The following is an 11,244-nucleotide window of genomic DNA, read 5'->3' as shown; positions in this document are numbered from 1 at the left end:
ATCTGATACTCAAAAAAGGGGGGTTTCTTTCAGGAAACAGAATGCATTGCAGAAGTTAAGCTCAGATGAGATTCCAAACCGTAAAAAGCTTGTCATCCTTTATTACTGTCTCAATTTCTTTCCGGGTACAAAGGAAAAATGTAGCACTATCAGATGTTCCCAAGCCCACTGGTCCCCTCCCCAGCACACATGCCCTGTAGGCTCTAGTTGCAGCTAATATAGACTGTGTACAGCAGCTCCCCATCCCCAGCCACTTCTTATGCAACCAAGCTCCACCTCACGTTACTTATGTAACACATTAAGTAGCGTCTATTATACAGGATTCTGCATTAGTCACATACTCAGTCGTTTTAACGCATTCACCAGAAATTCAAGCTTTGTGCCCCACCAGGCTGCTGCTGCACAGAAAAGCAACAAACCACACCTGTGAACATACTAAGATCTGGAAAAGTGCTGCCAACCGTTTCTAAACGTAACAAATCACCATAATTTGTCTCAGCAACTTTAACTGTTGTTTGTTTGCTGGGTTAGGTTGTATCATACAAAAATGAGACGTTGGGCACCAGCACCCAACTGCTCCGAAAGCAAGAGCACCCCACCCAAACAGCAAGAGCTGCACTCCTTGAGAATTGTTAAGAGTTGGAAAACGTACACTTTTCACACTCCACCCTCCTTCGCCCCGAATCCTGAGATAAAATACAAAGCTAGAGCATACATTTTAACACTGTATAAAGCCTAGGCCAGACTTGTGCGACCAGATCGTTCTCCTTCAACCCTCCTGCAGTAAGACAAGGGACGCCTACAGTACCTGCACGCCACAGGTCCATTTTCCCTACGTACACACCTAAATCCCTGTGCTAACAGCACAGGCCCTCTGCGGCCTAACTGCAACGCGCGCCACGCAGCTCCCACCACAGGATCCGGCAGCACGCACACACATACACAACCCTGGCGCTGCTTTTCCCACCCAGCAGCACTGTTCTGACGGAGCAGACGTGAGCAGGCTCCAGCACTTCCCTCGGCCCCCCGCACCCGCAGTGCCGCACAGCTGTCATGAGGTCACTTCGCAGGGCCCAGAGCCTCCGCTCGGTTACTCGGAGCCTGACTTACATCGGGGAGGGGAGGCCGAGGAGGGCGCTACAGCAGCGGAGGGCGGATGGGACAGAGGACGTCCCCCGAGCGCAGCTACACCCGGGAGAGGGGCGGGGAGAAGGGAGAGCAACGAGAACCTTCCTCGGCGGCGGCTACGCCCTCGCGCGCGGGGTTACAAGGGGGAAGGGAAGGGGAAGCGACGCGGCAACGGCGGCGTTGGGGGAGGGGAAGCACGAACTCTCCCGGGCGCCGCCGCCACCTCAGCCGCGTTGGGCGGCAGCCAAAGCCCACAGGAATGCAGCGCGGTCACATGACCTCCGGCGGACGTGCGGCTCCCTTCCCTCTCCAGGGAGACCCTGCGCCATCTTGGACTGACGCAGTTACAAAAGTAGGCGCAGGCCGCTCCTCTCTCTCTCTTTTCCCGCTCCTCTCCTCCCGGCCCCGCTAAGGAAGGAGAAGCCGAGGCCTTTTCCCGCTTTCCTTTTCGCCGGGGATCCCCCGCCCGCGCCGTCCTCCCTCGCGCTGGGATCATGGCGCCCGTTTTCTCCCTCTGCACCAACCTCCCCCGGCGGCGCCGACCCTGCCCGGCTGCGGCAGCCCCTGCTGCAGGATGATGTCAGCGCCAGCCAATGGGGGCGCGCCGTGCAGCCCGGGGGGACCGCCCATTGGATGCGCGCAGTGCCCGCCCCTCCACCCCCCCGCCCCCCTCCTGCCTCAGTCCCCACCGCGGTTCGCAGCGGAGCCGCAGCCGAGGCACGAGTGGGGGAGGGGAAGAGGAGGGGAAGGAGGAAGGAAAAAAAAACACAGACAAAAAAAAACAACAAAAAAAAAAGACGACGACCAAACCCACCGAGCCGCCGGCCGCCATTTCGCGTAACAACAGGCAGAACCCGAGCGAGCTGCCTCGGCCAAGCACCCTGAGGAGAGAGAGAAAGAGAGAAACAAAAAGACACACGCAACAGGAGAGTTAGACAGGAAAAAATACCCATAGACTCCGCCATGTCACAAGACGTTTAATCGCCTCCCTCCTCCCTCAGGCTCACTGCCCCACCACAGCCGCCTCCGCTGTGTCCGAGCGGATCCCTTCACCTCGGCTCCCTCCTGCCGCACAGCGCCCATTAGAGCCCCGCCGAGAGAGGGAGGGTGGGGGGAAACGCTTTAGCTAACGGCGCGGCCGCTAGCGGCTTCTCCGGTCGCCCGCGTGCAGCGGCTCCATCGAGGTAGGGCTGCGGCTGCCAGCCCCGCTTTTATCCGGTGCCCCGCGTTTGCGCACTGAAGGAGGCTCGCTCAGCCCCTGGTGGGCGTCGAATGAAACCCCAGCCACCGCCGCCTCCCCTCCCTCACTGCGCCGGAGGGGCTGAGGCCAGGAAGAGCGGGGAGGGGACGCGGCTGGGGGAGGGGTGGGGGGGGAGCGGCAGCGCCGAGCGGCCCGCGCGGTCCGTACAAAGCCGAGCGTTCGCCTGGTTCTGTTGCCTGGAGAAGAACGGGGTTCGATGCCGAGTGGAAGAAGCGCCGTTCCCGAACGCTCCAAGGAACGGAAGAAAGTCGTTCTATTCCTCAATCCCCCCCACAGCGGTCGTTCAGAGCCCCGCGCCGCTCTAATGCGGGCTCGCTCGCACCTCCCGCTCCTCCTGCGCGCGGCTCTGCCAGGAAAATGTACCCCTCTGTTGGAGGTTAGCGACGGGCGGACGTAACTGAGCTTAACGCCGGCCGCCAGCAGGATGCCGGGGCGAGCGGCCGAACACACAGCTGCGCCTCTGCTCGGTGCCCCCGCCGTGAAGGAGCAGGGAGCTTTTGTAACATGGACACTGAGCTGTCGGCGGGCGCAGCCCGCGCTCCAGCCCACAAGCAAAATGGCGGTCGCTTGGCTTCGCTTTGGTAACCCTGCCCCTGCCAGGAGGGGCGGGTGAGCCCGTGCAGGGGGAGGGAGGGGAGAGCGGACGCCATTTTCCCAGAGAGAGGCAGTGACATAGAAGGGAGCGTAGGAGGCTGAAAGGAGGGAGACACGGGAGCAGGGGCGGTAGCGGGGTTTGTACGCAGGTCCCGAGGCACAGGCGCTTCTCAGCCGGACCCCGTCGGTCGCTGTGCATTCAGCTGGTGCTGAGGGAGGAGGGCTCTCCCCTTCCTTTTCTTTCTTTTAGCAGAGCGCTGAGGGTCGGTCCTGCCCAGGGCAGGGCTCTCCGCAGCGGGGCAGCTGCAGCGGGCTGGGATAGGAGGGGGCCCGGCTGAGGGGTGCTGCTGTGGGCCTGTCACCATAACAGGTGAGTCCGTGCTCGGTGCCGCCGCGTTCTGCCGGGTGCTGGGGGACGGGGGCAGGGACGGGGGGGTAAACGCCGTAGGGACGGCTGCGTGCCCCACCGAGCGAGGCTGCCCGCCATCGGCCGCCTTTAGGTCCTGCTGAAGTTGCCTTGCGTTCGTTTTTCCTTTTGTGGGGTTTGACTAAAAAAAAATGGCAGACCGTCGCTATAGCTTGTGAATATGGCGGGTTAGTGTAGCTGGAGGAGCCGAGGGGAATTTTTTTTGGCAGTTCTGCCAGATTTATGCGTTATGCCTGGAAAAAGAGCCAGGAGAGGCTGTGAGGCAAAAACAGACCTTCCTCAGGCGGGTGGGTTTTAGGAAGGGCTTCGTGCGTTATTTGGGACTGCTTATCGAGTTGTATGGAGCTCGGGGAGCCCTCTCCTCTTCCTCCATCCTGTATGTTTGTGCTTTGTGACACTAAAATGGTCGTTGCAGGCCTCGTCTCCCTGCCTCCCCCACCCCCCGCCTCCCCTCTGCCCCCCGCTCCTGTCCGTGCTCCTGGGTAACCTGGTGCAGGGAAGCTGTCCTCAGGAGTTTCTGTGCCGATTTAAAAGGGGATCGTTCTCCCCACCCCCTTTCTCGGGCTTGTGAGTAGTGATATTGGCGCATCCCTTTCTCGCTTCGGCGCCTGTAGCCAGCGTTCGCCTTCCTTGGCTGGCGTATTTTAGTCACAGGGAAATAAATGCTGGCGGAGCAGCCCCTATTGCTGCGGACGTAGGGGAGGAGAAGCAACGGTTCAGTGTACAGCCCTAAATAGGGTAGGGAAACGTAATACAGTCTGATTATGAAGGTATTCCCCCCGTTCTCGGCCATTAGGGACGCGCGGGAGCCGGGAGGTCCATAACATGGTGCACCCCGTGTCGCGGAGGGCACGGGCTCCGTGCTGCAGCTAGCTTCAGGAACGCTTTACTCTGTTTATTTACAGTATATTGAGGGAATAATAATGAAACGTTTCGATTATTGAGGGCTTGGGTCGTAGAAAAAGAGATTTATCCATGGCTGTAGTTACAGTGCACAATTAATTGATTATGGTGACCACACTTTTAAAGTTACTTTTCAAAAAATGTAGAGTAAATTTCTTAATTTCCCTCTTTTGTCCTTTAGAGATTCTAAAAATGGCGGCCTCAGGCTGATGTTGTGGTAATCTAATCAGCTCGGGTCCTCCACACCCCATGCAGCGCGTTTGTCTGCAGCGTATTACAGCCTTATTCTGTTAAAATGAAAAGCCCCTTCTCTTCAAATAATGCGCAAAACATCTCTTGACTTTACTGCAATTTAAAAATGCTGTGTTCCAGCTGATTAATTTTATTGGTTATGTGTGTGAAAGGCAAGTGAACGAGACCACTCTTGTCGGGGAAGCAGGGGGTGGGAAGAGGCACGAGTGCTTCTCTGAGGGGTGTGGATGGGCTGCTGTGAGGTGGTACGTCTGCCGGTGTAGTAGTTTGGAAAATGCTCCTGCCTTACAGTAGGTGCCGTGTATCTGCTTGTCATCTCTCGCCAGTCAGTAATATTTTTCAACCTAAGGAGATGCAGATCACTAATTCTGTCAACCAGATTCCAGGTGGAATCACATTCATGAACGTCACGTTCACCTTCCAGGAAATACCTTTGCTGGACATTGGGATGGTAATCCCCCGCCTTCATGGTTTGGGAATGCTGAAAGAACTTAATCCTGCACGCATTATTTCCCCAAGTGTTATAACCTGTTAGTCTATTAAGATGTAGAATTTCTTCTGCAACCATGCAATCTTAGCATTAGGCTTTTTCTTTAATTTGTTTTTTATATTCCTTCATAAAGCGTATGTATGACGATATACATACAAATACAGAGTAAAATTGCAATTCCTAACCTCTAATTTTTTTTCAAAATGAAATATGAACCTTTTAGTATCACCACTATAAATACGTTTGGGTGGGGGGAAGGGAAGTCACAAGGATTTGGTGGTTGGTGTAGTGTGGTTTGGTACAAACTGTAACTACCACCAACTGTATGTTCCCCCAGCAGCAACAGAAAAGAAATTTGTGTATGTTGCTTTTGTTTTTGTATGCTTTTCTTTAATATTTTTCTCGGTTTGATGAGGTGTGAGTTTGTATTCCACTATAGCTTTAGAAGCTTCTGGATTGAAACAATCAAAAGTGAATTACTGAAATGGCAAAATTGTCTTCAAACTCTGACAAATTTTAATTTAGATACTACTCATATATCTCACGGCACAGATACGTGATTTAAGATGCACCTGAAGTTGAATGTTAAGATGGAAAGACTTTGTGTTGTTAACGCTCGCCTTTCCTATGTTTTGAGGCCAAAGGCCGTGTGATTTCAACCACCAAGTGAGGCGTTCGTGGGCCAATGATACCTTCCTCATATTCTACAAATTATATTTATTTATTTATACTATATCACATTGCTGTCCGCTTACTGGAAAGAATGTAGTTACCATTCTGAGGAGTTGTAGGTATAAGTCTCTTTAAAAAAGATTTGCCTTTTTATTTCCTCTTTCTAGGTGTTTTCTTGACTACTTTTTTTTAACATCACAGCTTGAAGGGCCACACTGCTGTTTCGTGGCCTCAGTCATGTTCTCAGGCAGATGTTCAATTCCAGGTTAAAAGAGACAATTCTGCACAGTTTGCAGAAAGTACTATTGGGGGTTGGGAATGAAACTCAGAAATTGGAGTACCTAAACACAGCTTCTGTGGATTGCAGTTTTTTTGCATTAAGGCCTTTTGGGGAATGTTGAGATCTTCCAATTTCCCTAATGTATGTTACAGTGAGTCACTTTGTCTTTGTGACTCAGTTTCTCCATTTGTAAAACAGATCTGTGATCTGAAAACAGACCTGTTTAAGGAGATATTAGAAAGGAAATTCCAGCTTTATTTTTAAACTTCATTGATGTTTTTTTTTGCTCACGTATATATTCATTAAAAATATTTCACCACCAACTAATGAAAGCTCTATAAAAAGAGGTTTGCAACCTGAATTTTTTAAGACATTTCTGATTTGCAGATGTTCTGTTACAATTACAATTTTGATGTGTTAAAATAACACAGAGGTCACACAAGTGGTTTTACTATTGTCTTTGGGTTTTTTCCTATCTGCAGTAAGAATCAGCTCAACTGTTACAGCTGTATGCTTTTTGAGTGAACTTTTTTGCCATCTCAGAAGCTTTAGAGGAAGAAATACTGGCGTTTGAAGCTGCACGTAGAGGAAGTTTCTTTTAGTACCAAAACTCAGGTTACTATTTGGAGTTCTGTTACCTCAAATCTCTGGTTGGGTTTCAGTGCACACAGCTGACTTAGTAATTCTGCTGCAGAGAAGTACAGCAGCAGGCATCGTGCTGGATGAAGGCTGTGCAGTTGGAGGGCTGATCTCAGTCTGATTTAACAGCAACCTTAATTTTAGTAAGCCTGTTTGTGGGATTTAGTGAAGGAACAATGTATATAAATGTTGAATCATTGTTATAAACACGTTAATATAAATGGAGATGTAATGAAAGTATTCTGCTGTTTTCATATAGAAATCTAACAATAAATTGAGTAGAGTGATGCAGATAATAAAAGCTGATTCAGAGTTCCAGAGTGACCCTAAGCAAGTCCAGCTATCCTACTGGTCTTGTGACTTCCATACAAATGATCATTTGTGAATTCCTCTCAAAAGCAAATGTTGGGCAGTGTTTCTGGAGCAGGTACTGTGTTCAAATGTTTCCACTGTACAAACAGGGGTTTTGATTTATTGCTAGGAATGAAATATGACTTGTTGTTTTTTAACTGAGATGTCATCAGCACATGTAGAACGTGGACTAAGAAAGGAAAAAAATCACTTCTTGTTCCTTATTCTTTCAAGTTCTGGGTTATTTACAGTGTTAATTGTAAACTAGGGCTTTTTAAGGTTGCATGATGAATGTTTCATGCAGTTGTCTGCTTACAAAAAGGAACTTCACCCTTAAAAGTTGACCTAATCTCTTTCAGGATCCAAAATTCTGCTCGTGACCTACAAAAAAACCTGCTATAATCAAGTTCAAAGACAAAACGGTTGTTACCTCTAAGGCATAACAAAGGGCTTATTTAAAAGAAACCTTGTCAAGATTTCATATATTTGCTAGCAGATACTGAGATTGCTTTTATTTCCTTTCACGAATCTTAATATATTAATGTGTTAAGGCAACTGGCAGGATTTTAAGCTCTGCAGGTTGTTATAAGATTTTAATAATTAAGGCTGTCTGTAAGCCTTTGAAGAGTTTTGTTGTACAAAGTGTGTTTTTTAACATCTCTAACTTAAAATGTTTATTTATTTATTTTGTAAATTTAAATATTCGTAAGACCTGTGGTAAGTTGATGACCACTGAAGTTGTTTGCTTCAAAAGCACAAATGAGAAGTAATTGCAGTAGCATGTAGATTGCATCCTGTGCAAGTGAAACGTTTTAGTTTTGCATATTTTATTGAAGGAGTGCTATCTTTCCTTTCATGTGATAGTTTATACACAGCTTAGATTAAACTGCAGTGTTGTAAAACTTACATGAGGCTTGCAAGGCATCAGCAGTTTGGAAAATCAGGCCTAGGATGGGATGCAAAAATAACAGAGATTGTAGTTTTTGGTTAACAGTTTTTGAAAGATAGATGTATTAAAATGTAACAGTTCAGGTTTAGATAAGGTTTTAAAGAAGTTCACTCTCATCTCTAGCCGCTTTCTGTGTATTGTTTTATGCCCCTGTAATCTAGGTAATCATTCACTTTTATATCTTCATCTAAAAAAGAAATACTGTCAGGTTCAAAGAAGGTATTACATGAGTAGGTTTTAATGATGTTATCATAGTTTAGATTGCAGCTTGAAAAGAAGGACCTATAATATCTTGTGCATTGTTGATTTTTGATGGATAGATGATATGGAGAATGGTTAAAATACCATCCTCCCTTTCCAGAATGAGAATTAAAGATGTATATGGGGTGGTAGGTTTGGATCTTTTAACTGGAGGAGTTCTGAATATTTAAATCGAATTAGTGTTCGTTAATTCTTAACTGTTCTAATTGGACTACATCTACAGATAGTTGGTTGTTTTTTGTTGTTTTTTTTCCTTTCACAGGGGGTGATGCTCTTATTTTGCCTTGAGTAGACAAAGCAGTGAACTCCTAATTAGTATGGTTATAATGGGACTGTGTTTCAGTATCACAAGACAGCTGATATTCCAAGTCTAGACAGTTAATCCTGTCTTAACTGTTGGTTTAAAGAAACTTTTTAGAATGAGGTATGTTTTTTGGTGTTACTACTTAAACTGAAGGTGAAGGCTTGAGAATTACAACAGTTTAAATTTAAAGAGGTTTTTTGGGGGGAAGGTATGGTGAGATTACACCTCTCATTCAGTTTCTGAAGGTGTTGTAGAACTGTGAAGGAATTACTACTAACTTTGTACATAATTGATTTAAAAATTAGAATAGCTGTCGTACTGTCTTTGAGGATAAAGTTATTCCTTCAGATGTCTCACCAAAGTAGTAAGTTGCTTTTTTTTTTTAATGGAGTAGGAAGGCTCAATGGGAATCTTAAATATTCATTACCAAAAAATTGTGTTACTACCATTGATTAAAGATAAAATAAAAAACATGCATAACATTCAGATATTTGTTCTCTGCTCTCTCCTTCTTTCCAGTCACTTACCTCCTTTTCCCTGGGAGCAATGAAAGAAACTCTGCATCTTTTTTTTACTCCGTGTGGCAGAGATGAAAGTATGCTGAGATGAAAGCTGTCTTTTGTGCTTCCATTGCTGGGCAGAATCTCTTTGCTGTGTTTATTCCAAGATTATGTATTTCTTATCTTTGTTGCTACAATTAAAATATACACTGAACTCTTATTTGAAAACACACATCCATGAAGGTATAAATGTGGAATAGCTACATTTCTTAGTGCAGATCAGTTAGTATACTTTTGCAAGGTCATTGCAATTGAAAAGAAAGTGGTTTTAATTCATTTTTTATGTTAAAATTAGGTGTTTTTTGTGTTTTTTGTTGAACATGACGTAGTCATCTTCCCCCCCCCTTTTCCCCCCCCCGTCTGTTCCCTTGCCATCTCCCTCCTCCCAGCGCCTTACTAAAGAACATCAAAATATTGCCAGGTTGTTGCCAAGAAATACAGTCCAGGTTGACTTGCGGTTAAAATTGTGTAAGAAGGGTTTATATCTACTGGGAAGAATTAAGGCTTGTTTAGAAGAGAGCTACTTTGACTGTCCTGTGCTTAGGTTCCTCAGCACAAGTACAGCATTCAGTTGAATGCCTACAAACTATTAGCAGGATTAAAAGTGGAAGCACTGTTGTGCTATTCATGAGTCCAATGTCATTGATAAGGCAGAGGAACTGTTTGTTTTTTTGTTGTTGTTCTTTTTTAATCTACCTCAGTGAAAACAAAGCAGTAATTAGTTTGGCTGATATGTCAGACTTTGGAAAACTGTTAACAATTTACTGTATAGTAGATACCTAAGTAACTACAGTAGGCCTTGAAATCTTACTGTGCAGCACAGAAACAAATGAGTTATTGTACTTGTTGTGAAGTCAGCAAAATGCTGAGATTGTTGAAGTCACTAACTGTTGTGTATACATATTTGTAGTCTTAGATTCCCTTTCCCTCCAGAAGCGTGACCTTCCTTCTTGAGAGGAACAGTGGCTCCTGGGAGTTCAGTCCTTCCAGTGGCTGAACCACTGTGTAGTTACATTTTGTTAGCTCTTTCGCTTACAGACAGTGCATGTGGAATGTGTACGGAACATTGACTAGGAACAGACTTAAATGTTTTGGGTTTTTTTCTTAAGGAATCATCGTGTAACTTTTAAAAAACGCCTGCATGTTTAGTAAACAATTATTTTCCATTTCACGTTAGATGGAGAAGTGCTTGCAGGGAGACAGGTGCTGCAAATACTGACTTAAACCAAGATATTTTAACAGGGAAACTGGGTTATTAGTTTTCTTAGTACTTCAGTTTTATATCTTGTAGTGATACAGTGCAATGCATGAATTAACATTCATGTAGCTGAGACTCTGCTGTATAGTTGTCAAAGCAGTAAGCAGTATTGTTATCAAAAAGTACACTTCTCTCTTAAGCTCCTTCATACACTGCACTTTTTCTTGCATGTTTTAATTTCTCGATTCTCCCCTTCAAATAATTGCTAATGCTCAAGTGGGTAGGCCTTTTTGTGCCTGGTTTGCTTCAAAAAGTATGGCAAGTTTTTAGAAAATGTAAGTAGGCATGTCATGTGATTGGAAGCTAATTTTTAATTTGAGGTACTGGATTTCTGTGAAAGTAAAATCAAATCTACAAGCATGCTATTTTCTGTATGCCTCTGCTTGCAGTTGCTTTGGTAGATTTATTTTCAGTAAATTAGTTCCTATTCTTTCTGTAACTGCATTTGCCTTTGTTTTCCCTCTACCACTCATTCTTTTTCTCTTCCTAGTCCCATATTTTGTTTAACTTCCACTGAGAGAAGAAAAGGAGGAGTGAAGAGAGAGAAGAGGTAAGGGGAAGTCTTACTTACACTTTAGTGGACCGGCATAAGTGCTGTCACTTTTTTTAGGGTATACAAGAGCAGTGCACTTGGATGGGATGGTAAGCGGGGGAGAGCCTAGGACGCATGGAAACTGGTTTGTCATATGGCAGAAAATTTTGCTGACAGACTGATTTTGGACTCAGTAATGCTGAGTTCTTAAGGCACAGCATTGTTTCCAGTGACCAGAGTTGATGTAGTGTGATGTGCATACTGGAGAATTGATACTTCAGTGGTTTTTCTTATATGAATCTTGAATCTGATGGAGGAGGCAGTCTTCTTTATTCTGTATCCCAAAATCAAGATCAGTTTATGAAGTTGGCTTGTCATTCTGA

General features: G+C 45.8%; 1 protein-coding gene across 4 annotated transcripts in view; it reads left to right on the top strand.

The window, feature by feature from the left end:
- The first annotated feature begins 3,039 nt into the window (after positions 1 to 3,039).
- Positions 3,040 to 11,244, top strand: part of KMT2E (lysine methyltransferase 2E (inactive)) — a 61,606-nt gene continuing 53,401 nt past the window's right edge. For 2 of the 4 annotated variants that reach the window (XM_065743619.1, XM_065743620.1), the window contains exons 1-2: positions 3,040 to 3,353; positions 10,820 to 10,879. The gene's annotated coding sequence lies outside the window, so the exon portion shown is untranslated. The remainder of the gene's footprint in view (positions 3,354 to 10,819; positions 10,880 to 11,244) is intronic. The other 2 variants (XM_065743623.1, XM_065743622.1) reach the window with 2 other exon arrangements.

Source organism: Cyrtonyx montezumae, unplaced genomic scaffold (genome assembly GCF_038088225.1).
Source record: "Cyrtonyx montezumae isolate F1298 unplaced genomic scaffold, pur_monq_1.0 scaffold_3, whole genome shotgun sequence".
Taxonomy (NCBI): Eukaryota; Metazoa; Chordata; class Aves; order Galliformes; family Odontophoridae; genus Cyrtonyx; species Cyrtonyx montezumae.
This window is presented reverse-complemented; position numbering and strand designations above follow the sequence as displayed.